This window comes from Varroa destructor, unplaced genomic scaffold (genome assembly GCF_002443255.2).
Source record: "Varroa destructor unplaced genomic scaffold, Vdes_3.0 BEIS01000002.1, whole genome shotgun sequence".
NCBI lineage: Eukaryota > Metazoa > Arthropoda > Arachnida > Mesostigmata > Varroidae > Varroa > Varroa destructor.
Window position 1 is genome coordinate 43,899,924 of NW_019211455.1, and position 17,512 is coordinate 43,917,435.

A 17,512-nucleotide genomic window follows, 5' to 3' on the forward strand; every position below is an offset into this window, starting at 1 on the left:
CCATCGGAATATACAGAATATAGGGTATAGCTCAGGACGCTTCAATTCGAATGCTTGAAATTACGTGTGAAGATTTTCAAAATGAAATTTGACAATGTACTTATCCCTTGGACATGTTTCTACGATGCAGCCTTCGTAGCCTTTTTTTTTTTTATACGAGTAGACTCATATTCTTCTAACTGCCCTTGACCCGTGAAGTTTTTTTTTTTTTTATACGAGTAGACTCATATTCTTCTAACTGCCCTTGACCCGTGAAGTTTTTTTTTTTTTTTTTGAAAGGCTCATCTGCGTGATTCTTACAGGTATATAGTGTGTGGGACGCAATTTTCGTCAATGTTGTCGCTCACAATCGTCAATCTGTTATGTTCTTTATAATCCAAGACTTCAATCGACAGAGCAACGAATTAAGCCGACGTAGTATTAAGATAGAACAACTGAAAAATTACTTCTCCAAAAAAAAAAAACAAAGTACTTACGGTATTAAAATAGTGACTTTAGAAATGTATTTCCAGAATATGAATAGAGGTACAGCAGCTTAGGGTGACCAAAAAGGCCATGAAATTATTCAAGTAGTGATGTCGTGTGTTGTCACGATCGAGTCTTATTTATTAGAACATGACTACGACTCGCTATCCGGGTGGCGAAGGCAACCAACTGGACCTGAGGCAATTACAGGTCAGACTTGCCAACTAGAGATCACCCGAAATGTATTGCAGGTCTGACTTCTGGTGAACTGGACCGAAGACATGAGGTAACTCTTCGATTAAATTGTCTCACAATTAGGGGCTAACTTACCCGCCTGACAACTGATAGCTTTGCTAACATATTAAATTTTGTCTTCTTTGTGATCTTGTCAAATTCGAAAGACGCTTATTGGAAACAGGAGCGCACTCCTCAATGAGATCCACGGAAGTGACTTCGTGAATAGGTGCAACGGTAATCTTTGGGTCGAGCTCTTCCTCGTTACAAGATGCCATTAGCTAGCTGCGTCCTTTGGCGTATTCAGTAATTCCATACGAAAACGCGTTGCTAAAATCAAAGAACGCGAAAATAGCGCTGGCAGGGTAGATAAGTAGGACAGGCCTGAATCCGTTCATTACTATAGTCGTTGACCTATGTGTACTGTTTTCGTGATCAGTCAAGGTAATGTTGACTCATTTCCATTAGGTCATCGATGCTAGCTACCTTTCCGTGATGTTTAAATGTATATACTGTTCAGAAGTCGTCTGAGTATTTGTTGAATGTTGTTGTTGTTGTTATATTGTTGTTTACATAATGTCACACAAACAGGGACAGGCGTATTGTTTATTAAGGACGTGTACGAACTGATCTGGAATCGACACGACGTCCGATACCGGTCAAAGCTTTACAAATAAGCTCCCCATTGATCGAAAAATGATAGATTAGTTACTTTCAATTAGCTATCGGTTAATTTGCTCATACATACTATGCCGTTTTATAAGATTACTGTTATCAGTTTTTATGTCACCCATTATTATTAACATATATGACTAAGGTAGAACTTCTCGTTGAGGTTGAACGATTTACTAACACAATCCGCTTGTATATCAAGCCAGCAGAAAAAATTATCTTCTCACATAGTATAATAGTACATGATACTGTACCGGTTGAGTAAACGTCTTTAATAAAGGTAAAACTTCGAGAATTTCTTTGCAAAGTAAGTATGTGAACTTACGGCGGACAGGCCTCTCAAAAGCTAAGCATGCATAAAAAGGTAAACGCAAGCGACTAATAATATTTTCATTCGTATACGAATTGGTTCCTTTACTACCAACCTCTCGTAGCCAAGGTAAGATGAGAGATGTTCATTGGTGTTGATGTTCTGCGGCCGGGTAGTAGGTGGTTGGGCCTAATAATCAAGCATAGATCTATGGGAAGTGACGAATGACTTGAGCCTGAAAGTCTTGAGCGAAATTCCCAATTCTGGCCACTGGGACCACCACAATTAGGACCAAGTCTATAAATGGCTGTATTTGGATTGGACCGAAAAGCTGCAAACTGCTAAATTAGTCTGTTAAGTGAGTAGCTAGGCCCGTACGTGGGAAGGATGTGGTACATTTCAGTTCATCTCATACCTAATTACGATCGTTCATTTTTTCAACGTCTCTGCAGTATTCTCTATTGTTGGATTAAGAATGCCCAATTTGTTGCTACGGACGGTAAAATAATTGCGGATAGTACCGTCAAACTTCAGCTGTACGTAGTTGGAGGATTTGGTAAGATTCCCAAATAATCGTTCGATGTTATTTAGCCAAAATTCGATCCTATTCGTCTGTTGTCCACAAGTCTACTATCTCATCCATTAATTAGTATATCTTATAGTCGCAATGTCCCAGGTTTGTATAGACATATTGCAGAAAGCTATTGAACTATTGTGTGTCTGATTATTTTGTTTGAATTCACTACACCGTACACAGTTGGCAGAGATAGAGTGGACGTAATTCATTGCCAGGGAAAAGGATCTATCTGGCTCCTTTAATAATATCGGTTTGTTTTATGGTCTACCTAGCGATTGTTAGGCTCTCGTAAAGCTACGGGGCCTTAACGAGGTAAATGGGCGCTTGGGGTGACCAGAAACGCCTCGTTGTTAGTAATTACATAATCGCGCAGCTTTTCTCAGAAGGGCTTCAAAAGTCCGTATAGACAGCTGGTTATTATTGTAGATTGCTGCTGGAGAACTTAGCACGTCATAAGTTAAGAGCAGCAATAATTGTTTGACCAGTTACCTTTCGTTCATAATATAACTACCTATATTGCGTGTACTGTTGGCTTACCCCGAACTAACTAGTAGTATAAACGAGGGCGCGTTTATACATGCGCATTCGACAACTTCAAGTCGCTGGCTAAATTTTTACTCGTATGTAGAAATAGAAATAATAATTTATTCTTATTAATAAATTTGCAAACACTAAAAGGCGTCCATTTACGCGATCGGTAAAGTATCAATACAATTTTAAGTAAATTTTTCTCATTTAGTTAGTATTTTTCATTCTCTAACAGTCGCCTATCAGCTAATTTTTTTAAATGACGAATTGTTATATATACAGAATATAAATCTTATAAGATGTCCTTCTTCGTGTTTGGGAACGGACAGTATTAACGACGACTAGTAATTAATTAAATTAAAAAATAAATAAACCAGTTTATTTGATATACATCACTAAATACCGCACGAAGGCTGCATGGACCCGCTGATGACGAAGAGTCGCGGTATCACTTCAGTTGTATCGTTATCGATAAAAACATCTTCACTATAATACAGTTTTGTACATGCGCTTGAAGGCTGCTTGAAGTACGTACGCACGATCCTGCTATGCGATACTGCGAAATCTCCTGACGTTCCTGTCAGCAATCACCCGTCGCCATCTTCTACACATATCTTTTTACGCTTTGTCCTGCTTGGGTGTCCTTATATGCAAGAAAAAAAAAACTTTAAAGGAGGCTGATTACCGCAGGCTCCTTTGAACGTGTAAGACTGTTAGTTCATATAGAAATATGCAAAACATAGATTTATATTCGCTTTCACTTTTGTGCCACTGATTTTATGGCTGGAATAGAAAAACGAAGTTACTGCGTGCATTTGTGTTCGAATGTACGATGCTAGACACCAACTATCGATATTATCGTGTATCTTAGAAACGACCTACAACCAAGTGCAAGCAAAACCGAAGCCGCCATTCGAGAAAATCGCTTTATGGATAGCTTAGTGGATAACGTATCTACCTGCTAATCCTAAGGACACCTTGTCGTCTAGATTCGAACGTGGAAATATTAATACTTAATTTTACCCTGGCAGGAGCCAGCTTTCTGGTAGCACGTCCGACGGCGATGCCACCCGTAAAACTCGAAATATAGAAGACTTAATGATGTCAGGAAGATCGCTTCTAGTATCTCCCCAAGACCTCCTTTAATCCATAGTTACCAACTAGAGTTACGCTACCTGAAGCCGTGTTCCTTTCGTAATACTGCAGTCAAAATCTTTATTAGTTGAAAAATTACCTATTTTTACTGCCCTCAAACGTCACTCAAAAATATTGCTTAGATATGAAATCGACTATGAGATAACGCAGACAGATGTGCGACCGATTAGTGAAAGCCCCCGGCGTAATCTTTGGCACTTTCAGATATTCAGTCTTTCGGAGCGTTGCTGCTATAACTGGGATCCCGCGTTTGGCCCGATGATACCCATACGTAGCTCTCTGGCGTTTTGCCATATAGTCTGTAGCTAGTCTGTAATCAGATAAAACATTTTTTACCGTCAGCACAGTAACGTCTTGATCGAAAGCTGTCTGCTGCACCTCAAACCACGCCAGAACTGTTAATCTCAAAGCGCATACCTCGCTGTATGTAAAATTTTATATCGTCCCACTAAAAAGTTTTTAAGTCCTAGTAACTCATTAACATTAGCTCGCACACACGGTTTTTTCCCAACTACAGCTTCCCCGAACTAGATACATTGTCGATACGCTCACAAATAAATCCCAAGCTCTTTCTTCGCTTCGAGCAACTCATTAGCCTTCAATTATCCACCGCTAGAGAGGCGTCAAGCACGGCTAAATCGAACTTGAAATGAGCGAACCATCGACATCGGCAGCACAACCGACTTCTTCCATCCAACCGATCCTTTCTTTCCCGTTGACAAGTCCAAAGCTTAACCTTTACCGTTCATAAAGGCAGCCATTTAGGTTTGCCGAACAACCTTATGTGTACCAACACGCCTAACAAGCTTATGTTATAGGTACTCTAACACATCATTTACTTCTAAGTTATCTTTTACGGCTTCTGCTAAAAGCGCCTCTCGAACACGCCGTTAGCATCTCCTGCAGCTGGCTCGCTCGTCCTTCAAGGGTTTTAATGAATATTTCAAACTTTCGCGCATTTTATCTCCCCAGATCACCCCTTCTCATTCCCTACTTCCGGCAACTAGCTCCGTTCGGGTGTATTGGTCTGTTCAAGCTAGGCCGAACAAACAAGATCTGTATGCGATGTGCGAACACCAGGCTCGGGTTTTGGTCTGACGTTCCTATGGGCAGATAGGCGGATGCTGTTAGCCTGATAGTTGAAACTTCGATAGCGAGATGACGATAATGCTTTTGCTTCGTCGACTCCAGTGAGGAGAACTGGTCAGCCCACCTTAACTTACCGCCACCTCTCATTTCAGTGTCTTCCGTTAGTGCCCTTATGATCAGGTATCTCGACGAACACAGTACCCCTGTCCGGGGCTACTTTGAAGGCTTATTACTCAAAAAAGTTTTAATTAATAAATGCCACACAGAACTTTCACTTCTACAGCCATTATCACTAATGCAACCTGTACAAATAATCATTGCGCCACTATTCCGTAACCACCTTTGGCCGGGATCACTTTAGCGCACAATAGATGTAAACCCACCGATGCGGGATGGCGTGTGCGGTTCCGCAACGACTGGGGGTATCTTTTGCTACTTGCAGCTGTTCTTGAGTGAAGTGGAAGGTTTTATAGTTGTCGGAAGAGTTTATTCTGATCGACGGACTAATCTCTCTGTATTGATAGTTTAGAATGGGAGTGACTCTACGCGCGTGTTTTTGTCGGCTTGGTCTAGCATACGTGTATGGGAGCCTAGAGCTGGTTGAATAAACGGTGGAAGGAAGCCGCTTTAAATCCGGCTAACATGGAGTTATTCGGGCCGCGTTCACGCTTCATTTTCTGTCTCGATCTTTTCACCCTACTACTCCCTATCCCATCCCTCATTTTTCTTGAGCTTCTTCAGTGACGTAGGTAGAAATTGTCACGAGGCCCCCACGGACAGCAGAAAAAGAAATAAAAAAAAAAAAAAGAAGGCAGCTAAAGCGCAGAGTCAGATGACGATATGCACTGAAGTTTCGATAGATTCACAAAACCCCCAGTAGCTTATCACGATGGATTAGGGGCATCGTCAGTGGGAATGGATCGACGTAGTATTCGGCAACAAACCCAGTGGAACGGTAGCAATTTCATTTGAGCAATCGTATAGTTTCGGGCGCAGAGAGGCAGCTAGGTAGTGTGCTATAAAAGGCTTACTTTAGGTTTCCTAAATGAAAAAGTGCCAATATTTTCTTATCTAAATCTAATTGGCGGTCTTTTATCTGTCGCTGCTAAAAAATGCCCAACGACTAATATGACCATTTCAGCGATGCTGTATTAAAATATCCATTGCCAACAATAGATTCACATCGGGAACGTATGTCTATTATATGCTATGAAACCGAATGTATAGACACGTTGCTTCGAGCTAGAAGGAAAGGTTAGTCGTCTCTTTAGGTTAGGTTCAATTAAAGCAGTGGCTTCGGATGCTAAATTTGAGACATTTATTATCCTATGTTAAAACCATCGTTTTATAGATAACTGCTTGCAACAATAATATTACTTGGTTTTATCTTTCTATTATTAGTACATATATTAGATTAAATGCGTACTGGTATTGCAACACAAGCGGAATTATATGCTAAAATATTGCTAATTATTGCTATAATAATAATAGCAATAATAAGGAGTAGCGATAGTAATAATAATAATTTACCTAGGAGACTCATATGCGCACACGTAATCCAATCAAAATTTCTATCATACTTACTGCTCTTATTATCAAGTATCACAGGTTTCCTTCTATACAATGCACTCTCTTTTGCCCATCTTTCTTTGGTTCTATATTTCGTCTTCGCGTCAATTCGGCGTTGGACCGCTGCCGGGTACGACTATCTGCCCTGTTGACGTCCAGGATCGTTTGAAAGCCCGCGGGAAACCCCTCGTTACAGCATACGCCTTCGCCCAGACACTAGCAAACAAACGTAGGGAGGCCCCTGAGAAAGCTAGAATCCTTCCCTCTTGCTGTCTCTATCTTTTTATCTATCTAGGTTGCTCCTTCTGTGCGTGTGTAGTTGACGGCTAGAAGGAAGCCAAGAGGGACAATTACCCATTTCGTGTTTGGCTAAGTCTGTGACGACAACGGCGTCCGGCGCCTCGCATCTCGACGCCCCCCGCAGCTGGCGTGGCTCGAGGCGGCTCGTTCTTCTCGGTTCGTTGTTGTCGTTCTCTTTGGCGGTTGTACTGCTATTGCTGCTGCTGGTATTACTCGCTACCGCAGTTGCTGTTGCCGTCTACTGTCGTGGCTGCTCGCTACTGTTTTAGTGGTTTGGTTCTCCGGCTTTCGCTGGTGTTGTTATTATTGTTCTGCTGGTAGTCTTCGCGGGTAGGAGGGGGAAAAGTACCGTTAACGACGGAGCTAATGGCCACCGGGACAACGGGGTCGAACGAGACCAGGATGAGCCCAAGGCGAACTAGGCCAGCCAGCGCTGACTGGTTGGCTACTTTAGCGGCATGTATGGGCCGAGAGCTGCTCCGTCTTGCTTTGCCCTTATTGCGTAGCGACTCGCAGTCGCACAATCGGGCAGGCCCGGAGTGTAGCAAAGTAGATCGCGGTGGCTGCATCTACTCTGCCTAATAATTACTCGGTTCCAACACGACTCCCCACACCCCCCAAGCTTGCCACTCAGCCAGCCCAAGATTCCCGTCGCTAACACCCAATTTCCCGGTTCCTGCCCGTACACTTCTTCCTATTCCTCTTTTTTTTCCACTACCGCCCCTTTTAGTTTCTATCTGCTACTCGAAGGGTTCCCCGTATTGTGGTGGCCGGTTCGTGCTTTTCGCTTGTAGAATCCTACTGGCTGAGGAAACCACCAGTGGAAGACAACCCAAAATTAGACCTTGATGGTTTGCTTGACTAGTTAGTAACGAATAATACGAGCCCCGGTATAGGCATTGGTAAACACTGTGCCGAACCTTCTGTGTTGTGTACCGCCAGACCGAACCTTAACATTGACGGGCTCGCGTTATACATAGGTATCGAGTAGGACACGTGGTTCCAGAAGCAATGTGACGGCTGTAACAAGGATTGTTTGTGCATGTACCAAGAAAGGCATTATCCTTTCAAGAGACATAACACATAGATGAGATACTTCGTCGCGGCCAATCAATTGTTTGTTCGAATAAACATGCAAATGTCCCGTCTTTCGTCATATTCAAAGAAACTGCACCTTCAGTTAAGCTGTGAATGCTCGTTTGGTCTTCGCTCAAATAGGAACCGCGCGGATGCCCCGTTGACCTTCCTTAGCTTCATCCTCGCGTTCTGCTCTGTCCTAATTCTCCTTGCCCTCTACCTCTCGCGTGCGTTTACACTGCGCCGAGTTATCTGTGTGTCGGCATATAAAGCAGCGAAGGCTATGTAGAATATAAAGGAAGCGTCTCTTTGAAAGAAAAGAGCAAATACACCAGCCAACGCAAACCAACGCCGCACGTACACTCCTGACTGGCGAATTTTTACCCACTGCCACTGTTTTCACTGCTTCGTGATACCGCCGGACGGACGACTGTATTTTCTAAACCCTTGATCGACATATGGGAACGGCTTTGTATTCGAAAGCCCCTCTGCGTAAGACATTGACTAAGACATCTCTCTACGTCTAGCTTCATGCGCTTTAGTACAGTATCGCTGCCATTCTTTTGTAGAACATTTCTTCCAACGTGAAAAAACGCCCTGCTTTAATACTAAGCAGAGGCAGCCGACTCCACGCTGACGTTTGCCCTTCGTCGACGAAACTAACTCTCGGACAGGGGCTGGGAAACGCGAATTGGAGCAAAGAGAAAGAAAGAGCAACAGAAAGGGTGTGTTATAGGTCTGTACTCCGTACTCCGCCTTTTAAAGGTCTTTCTCCAGAAACGCTCACGGCGCTTCGCGAGAAATCACAGGCGATGCCAAAGGAAAATAAATAACGAAAGCAGAACCGAGAAGAAGTACAGAAGAAGACTACAACGGCCGTCTCGAAGGAGCAGGAGAATAAGAACATCCCGAAATCGCCACGGCTGCAACAGACTCGCAAGCAATTTGCAATTCCTCTCAGCGAAAGGATTTGGCGGTATACTTTCCGATATCCAATCCTACTCCGGGCCTCAACTCAACTTAGACTGTACTCAGAAGTCCTACGATCAGCGTGCGAACCCGGGCTGAATGTCGCATTTCGAGTTTTTGTTGTTTAAGCACGAATACTGCTTATGTGGGTGCATACGTGTAGCATCTCTACGTTCGTTTGATTGACTGGTATAAGATTGGAGCAATTATCAGGAAATAACTGACCGACCATTGGACAAGATTGCTGCTGAAGCTGAAAGCACAGAAACACGTTCTAGAGATTACGACTCGTATACAACAAGTATTCAGCTAGATACCCTATCTACCCAACTTCCAGTTCAGCCAAAATGAGGCCTAACAAAGTGATCGGTAAGTAGATCACAAATCCCTAAAAAAAAAAGAACTCCCAAACACGGAATGCGTTTTATACACCGCTAGCGAAATAGAAAATTCCAGCAAAGCCATTGTTAAACAAAGCGAAATACGCTAGATTTCAACGCGCTGACAATCCGTGCGCTAAGTGATAAAAACCTTGTCAAGTAGCTTTTCATTGCAGCCGAACGGCAACGTGTACCATAGCAATACGAACATAGGTAAAACACATCCTATAATAAATCGTCAAAATCGTCCAGTATAAAGATGGTACAGTCTTCGGAGTATTACACTGTCAGCACCCCCCAATTATCTATGCCTTACAAGAGTTTTTGAAATAGGTTACGAAACAGATGACGTGCATTACCAACGTCCTTATTTAGGATCTAGAAGTGTGAGTAAACTTATGTTCGAAAAACTCAAATTCCTCTATCAGAACTTTTACAAAGGGGTGTACGTGTAGCGCAAATTAAATTTCATTCATTAGTAATAATCCATTTTTCCCTGCGAATCTAAAGCTCCGGTGTATTTTTAAGTAGATGTTTTCTTCAGCGATGGATTCAGATTAATTGATTTAATTTGCGCCTTTGAAGCTCAGTCGCAAAAGGCACCAGAAAAAGGACAAAGGAACCAAGCTAGTAAATGTACAGTTTCCTATTCATTAATTTGACGCTATATTCGTCATTTTCAAGTTTTGGCGACTATTATCGGCGGTCACGCCCCATGTCATCCGGCGCAATCTTTCAGCAATTATTTTACGTGCGTATTTTACGTAGGATTGCAGCGTCACACGTGAAAACTCTCCGACCAGGAACTATGGTAGGAGTGCGTTTGATTTCAAATCTGGAAATGAATGGTTTGAGCATGAGGATTGTAACGTATGATTTCCTATTACTTGATACTATTTTTTTCTCAATTGTTTGAACAAATTTTGCAGATTATTCCCCACCGTTTTACCAACTATTTCCAGTGTGTATATATATATATATATATATATATATATATATATATATATTGCATTATTACTTAATTAATTAATATACATTATTACTTATTATAAATATATTAATATAAATATATTTAAAACAGCAGCATTGGTAAACTGACACGATCAAAGAATACTAAGCGATAGTGTGCCTATTAACCGGGCACACAAATAACTATTACATAATAATACTCATTATAAGACGCAGAAGCAACCAGCAAATACCGTATGTCCTATGGGGCACTTGACAGATCTGTTAAACCGCGCGCGATCCACCGTCGCACCCATCATCAAAATGGGGAAACTCCGTAGTCTTCGTTAGTGTGAACGTCACTGATTCCCAGCGTTGCTAGCTACTGCTGGAAAGCAGCTGCATTTCGGCCTGGTATTCTTGGGAAGTTAAAAGCATACCCCAGGAACATTTTAAAGGACGATTGGAACAAACCGAACGATCAGCTGCCAGATAGAAGCAAGCAATGAAGACAAGAAAATCTGAGCGAAAGAAGCGCACGAGCAATGAACAGGCCATTCTAGGTTAAAGTCTTGTGGAATTCTCTTGGGGATTTCTGCACGTGCTACGACAACCCCCAACTCACCGGTGTAACGACACGCAAGAGAAAGCCGGTAAGACTCGAAGAGTGGTTTTCAATAAGCGAGTTGAGTAAGAAAACAATGTTGACGGCATCCCATCAATTCTAACGCTTTCCAAAAACAGAAGACTCTCCGCCCGTGGGCCAAGTGCCCATCTGACAATCTCAGCTTTTCTGGTCGACGTCGTCCATGTACTGGAACTGGCAATTCAACCCGTTTTTGGTTGACTTCCTTGAGGTAGCGCATGGAGATTTGTCACAGAAGACCAGAAGGCAACGGCGGTCCTTTGACGAACATAAGAGATCTCAACTGGAAAGAGAATTTCATGAGAAATCAACTTTGGCCGGAGGCATCGACGCTGTTGAATAGGGATCTAATATACTGGAAGGTCGCGGAGAAGGTCCAGAGATGTAGTACTGGCACACAAAATACGCAAGAGTAAAAAACGAGGGAAGACTTAAGGGTGTGGGGAAATTCTGTGCCTGTAACAACAGCAATAGACAAATATCAGCGAGGTTGGGGTGTTTATTTCGTTCTCGGATTTCGGTTACTTGATAAGGCTATGGACATCCTGGGAATACTTTGGATCCTGATGAGTCGGATATAAACGAAGTGCGAGGATTAGAGAATTAAAAAAGGAGCATGAGGACCACATAAGCGAGGAAGAGATCCGGCCAAGTGGATGGAAGAAAAGGAATTTCAATTATCCCAATGGCGAAAACTGGTCCTGGAAAGAATCCATCTCTTCTACATTATGAGAAGTTGTGCGGAGGAGGAGATACGTAGTCCTTAAGATAATGATTATGGTAGTGATAACGATAATGATGGTGTTTTTTCTCCATGTGTGGGAAAAAGGCGAGAAAAGCTATGGTGTCTATAACGGGACCGCTTAGAGTTTTCTGGCTGGTAACGAATACAAGATCGTTGCAAATTGTGACGTAAAATATCTTCGAAGTGGCTATGTTCAGTAACTCCGCCAATCACTAACACCATAATTGTATATCTACTTAGGCAGTATAAAGGCAGTATAAACTATTGCAGTTCTTATAATCAGATGTGTGAATAACGGTCAGCAATACTCGAGACGTTCTTAAGTTGAGAATTTCATTCGTATCATACCAACAACGTTAATATTAGTGATTTCATTCAAAGTAGTATTTTTTAATGTGTGTTTTTATAGTTGGTTCAGCACTCCTTCACCGAGCCCTACACGGATCAGATCAGTCATTTCTCTAATGTCTATCAGAGCCATTTAAACCTAATTTATATATCTGAATTCGACAGCTCAACTTCAGGCGGAGTCTTTTTGCTACCGAGGAACGCGGATTTATCATAGTTACTTATTAGTTTCCCGCATAAAGTTCACTTACTGGCGCTTTTGATAGTTTACCACCAAACCTATACTAACTTTTATATCTGTTTACTATGATATATAGAGCTAAAACGTTGCACAAGGTTTTAACTTTGCATATATTATATGTATATATAACGTTATAGAAGCGTCTCACTTCAGTTTTCACACTAATAATCATATAGCGATCATACACAAAACAGAAGTCATGAATAAACATTGAAATCGAACATCTAAGATGGCGGCAGCCGTGCTATCGTATGGAATAGATTGAAAGGAGCAAATTTTATGCTAAATGACAAAATACTCAGTCGAATAGCACACTAACTAAAGGCACGCTATTCCTTCCCTAGACCTAAGGACGACCCTGACTAAGAGCCATTTCGGCTCGCAGCAACGGGGAATTTTTGAAAAAGTCTCTCTCTTCTGTCTGAGCGTCTATGTTAGCTATACTAAAGACGTCCTTAAAAGAAAACATTATATTGCTCTGCTTCGTTTTCCTCAAATTTCCTTAAAAGTCGTAGGTTGGGCCATTCAAGGCCTAAATGAAATACGATGTCTTCATATGAATACGATTCCAAGTTATCCTTTTTCTACTCTATGCTAAAAACATGATATGTTACACATTTTGCCCCCATTAATGTATACGTTAAGGCGAGAGTGTAACTGACGAAGCTCAGCTTGTCGTGCGCCTTTCAGGCTTTTCACGTCGTCATAGCCCTAGCTACTCTAATGTTGGGAGCAAATCGGAATGACATTGACAATCAGTGTATGATGGCTAGGGACGGGGAAAACATTTTGAAAGGGAACATTTTAACACTTTATGTATCAAGCTAGCGAAATTACGTACTTAGCTGGAGACGTTTCAGAAATACGTGACTTTGGCTCCACATTTAAGGTTGCTTCGAACTGCACATAGTGATCGAAATTGTACTCAATAAGACGTTGCAAAAATGGAAACCTGTACATACAAACCAATTTACAACGGCCCTGTTGGCCTTTGAACTATTATTTACGGTCATAAGCGAGCTCAGGACAAGTTTATGCTTTTGCGGACATAAGGGCAAGCCTTCGGTAAAGATCAGGAACAAATGCTGTTTGAGCGAGAGTGCGTTTACAAACGTCAAATTTGTTCATACGACTTGTATCATTACAATGTTTAGAGCAGGACGGTTTAAGCGCGTATGCCCCTGAATGAAAATGATGCCTTAGTTTATCTACATGTTTATAGCTGTAGACTTACCTAAATGAAAAAAAGTAAAAAGTGGATAAAAGTTAATATATATTCAATAATAGTCTAAAATTAACAAAGAATATTTAGCTTTCAAAGAAATTATCAGAGCTACAGTACTCTTGCAGGCGAACCGTTGATTACGCGGTACGCTTATAGGCACCGGATGCGGATATCTTTAAGCCGAAGGCATGAATAGGGAAAAATTAAAATAGGTTCAGGTAGAGCAGCACGAGGCAAAGGATAATTTCATCAAGATTTTTCGTTACTTATTGATGCAGACAACAGATGGAGTTAATTAATTCTCCCCCTGTTCCGACACGTTATTCCTTTTTACAACGTCCCTGAACTTCATTAGATGAACTGCGTAACGACCATCTCCGAAGCGCCGCCTAGAATATATGGACAAATGATAGGAAATTTTAGAGTTCCATGTCAAGACACTAATTAGAATTCATTAGTCTTGTGTATAGACGAATGCTGGAAGACACGAAACTTGCCAATTGATCTCGATGAAGGACCAACCACCTACCTGCTGCTACCAAATAGGTCTACACATTCATTCATTAGGCCACGGGCTTCAAAAAGGTTTTTTTCAATGTTAAAATTTCATAGTATACCAACTAAATACAATCCGAATATTGGGAATGCAATGGGAAGACCGAATACAAACAGTAGATAAAAGATCATATACGAGTGAAAATAAATTATTTGCTTACCTTTCAATGCTTCTAGACCGCGAAGAGTACTTTTGAAACACGGATCGATCATCTTTGTGCGAATTAAATGGTCACAGCTTGATAATTTACCCATTTGTCTTCACTGGGCATGTCCATCTGTCCCTGAAAGCGCTAGCAACCAGTTCATGTAGCTTCCAAAACATTCGAAGCGGAACAGGTACCCTGAAAAGCAGCATAATGTTGTGGCTTCAAGCTCGCGATAGTTTCAAAATTTGCTATTTTCTAGTTGTGTATCGTCAGTTGAAGGATGGTGTAGTATACGCTTGTTGACTTTGTGCTTTTGTTGCCAAGCCCTGCTTATTTTGTCTGGTTTCGTTTGAGGATCGAGTCATTTGTGGAGACCCATTCTTGCAGCCAGATTGGCAGCGTTTTATGATTGCCATAACATCTCCTCATATACGCACACGGTGATAAATATATTGCTCAGTATGACAAACCTTTTCCTCTTCCACATGCAGGTTCTCTACGCTTGATATGAGGACGTTGCTTGTTGTTCAAAACCATTTAAAAGCTTCCGTCCCTGCAGCTTCACAGTTCACCGGACGCCGTACGTTAGCGATACACGTTCCAAGGCATCTGTAGTCTCTCACACGTCAACATTGCATGGGCTCTAAGTCACAGCCTAAAGAGGCAAAAAGCTTTCTAGTTGCCAGGTTGACATTTATCGTTGAATTACGGTCAGAGTACGTTCCTGAGGACTCATGTTTTTGGAAGAAGGAGCTTCAAAACACGCAAGAGATGAAGCTTTTGTTGGTGGTACGAGCAGGCTACTGGGGCTTTACTGGTGTGAGATAGGACGAATCGACTAGGGACAGCGAAAATAGCTGCAACCGTACAAAGCGACTAGCTTTTCTCGATGGAATTACACTGGCTGTTTGCACGAATGACTGCGCCATTCTGGTATCTGCTCCCACAGACGCAACACTATATGATCCCCTCTTTATCTGTTTTCTTCCCTATTGCCGTTAAATGTCTCTAACGGATTTACGTGTACAAGACGAAGTTAAATACAAACGAGCTCTTAAAACGGCTGGCAGTTTTATACGTTTTGAGCGACGATCGGGATTGAACCGTATTTCCTCAAGACGCGTTTACACATATAAAACATTAGAAAGTTCTTCATTTGAAACTAATAGACACACACCTACAGAGAAGCGAGTGGTTGTCACAAGGCTGCGAACGTGTGATGATGATGATTCAAAAGGACGTGTGTTGGTTTATCAAGATACAACGTTTTCTATTTTACATACACCTAGATATCACCCGAGTAAAACGTAAAAAAGCATCGTGCTTTTGCTTGAAGCCTTGCCATGATAAATAAAGCTGGCTTTCAACAGGTTATACCTGTTTTTTAAATTGCATTGTATCCTGACAAGGTTATTATTGTTCTTAGTTGTCCTGCATCTTAATTATGCTCACAGTTCTCCGAAACTGTGATTTTACGTAAATAAATGCTATTATTAAGAATCGACGGTAACCTATTCGCTTTGTTTGAAACTTGCGTTTGCAATCACTATAGCGGCTCAAAATGTACCTAAAAATACCTAACGTATAACAAAATATAGATAATTCAATTTTTATTAACTAAATAATCGTTTAGAAGAAGCAGCTGCTAAATATGTGGGCCTATTCACCATGATGGGTGCAAGAAAAGGGGAGCAGATTGCATCCGTGGCCGTTGACGGCCTACGTCTAACCGAGCTTCAGCAAGGATGGCAAAGGGTAATTTTTCTCTGTTCTTAATCATTACCTCTTGGTGGCAAGTAAGGCACCCACATGGTAACTGGTTAGTTGGCTGTTAGTAGACTTAGATAGAAATATCAATCTGTGCCTAGTCTGGAGTAAAGTCAGAGTAGAAAAGGCGTTGATTTCAGAACTGGAAGTGGGCATATTGTAAGACCCGAAACAGTATTTCGAAAACGTTTGTTTATTAGCCGTGAATGTACGCGCTACGTGCGTGAAAGTCTGACTGTTTTAATTTTAGCGTTCGGTGTTCCCTTTAGGCGTTCTAGCAGACGACGTTAACGCCTGAATATCAATAAAGCGTAATTTGTATCATGCTCATTTCGGTCTCATAAACTGCTAAATAAGGTTTGTGCATTCTGCTTATTTGTCTTATGGTGTTTTAGTATTCTAGCGTAGCTCCTAATGTAATCACTTTAGAGATTATAGGGGCTTACTTGACTTGCTGTTATGATGAATAATATTATCAGGCATTAAATAGAGCTTTATAAAGTGTGCCGAAGTACAACTACAAGATTCACGCAACAACGTGTATAGTACTAAAGTGTTATCTGTGACACGTACAAAGCAGATTTTAACAATCACTTCAATTATGGCGTGACGCAATCCAACACGAGTTTAAATCACATTGCCAAATAAAAACGAATAAAAGAGAGAATTTGGAAACGAACGCGATCTATTCTTGTGTAGCTGTAGGGTCTGTAGACCGAAGTCGACGGCCTTCAGTATTTTTATGGCGTACGAAAACGTATGGCTGCCTGTAACCCGAGGAGGCTCGAGGCAGGCAGGACTCTATCGGTCCTTCGTTTTTAGTCCTTGCAGCCTGCTTGAATGCCCAACCAGCAAAAACTTTTCAATGAGTTCATCACTCGACCCGTCAAAAACTTTTCGTCCTTCCTTCGGCAAAGGGAAAAAGTAGTAAAGCATATATGTTGACATGACCCGCATTGGGACGGGCCAAAGCTACGAAGCCAGAATAAAGCAGTAGCGAATGAGTCCGAACCCCTAAAATGAACGGTACGGTGTGTGTTGCCGTGGAAACAGCTAGAGGGCGGGTGGTGGCATACGAACAACGGTTTAGTCCACCGCTTCAGGTTCGATAGACTGCCAAGAAACTAAGTCAAAAAAACGAGTTGCCCCTTCGAATAGACGCGAACGTATCTTTCTCTCCGTTGAATAGCATATCTTTAGAAAAATATATATAAAGATAGCTATTAAGGTTATCATTACATTTTGTTGTTAAGTTTCTTAATAGTCAATTTGGGAAATATCTGGGTGCATTGGTAATAAATAGGTTTCATTACCTACTAGAGAACAATAGTACATATTTGTCGAGACTTGCTACCCGCTCGCTGCTCTGTTTAAGCGCTTCGTCCTTCTTAGCAATCTCTGGCTTCGCCTACACCGCTAGCGGCGCTTATGATGTCTGCATTAAGGACAAATAAAAACACACGGGATAATATTTCACGTTTTGAGTTTTATGTTCGGCATCGTTTGTTAGGCGTTCCATCAGGCGGTCGACTCCCAGCACGAAGTAATATATCTAGGTTCGAG

General features: G+C 41.7%; 1 long non-coding RNA gene across 1 annotated transcript; it reads right to left on the minus strand.

Moving 5' to 3' along the window:
* Positions 1 to 13,520: 13,520 nt before the first annotated feature.
* Positions 13,521 to 16,320, minus strand: LOC147757859 (uncharacterized). The gene is made up of 3 exons (XR_015321452.1): positions 14,653 to 16,320; positions 14,195 to 14,377; positions 13,521 to 13,867 (listed from the first exon to the last, which is right to left on the minus strand). It is a non-coding gene; the product is annotated as an uncharacterized LOC147757859 (long non-coding RNA).
* Between the last annotated feature and the right edge of the window lie 1,192 nt (positions 16,321 to 17,512).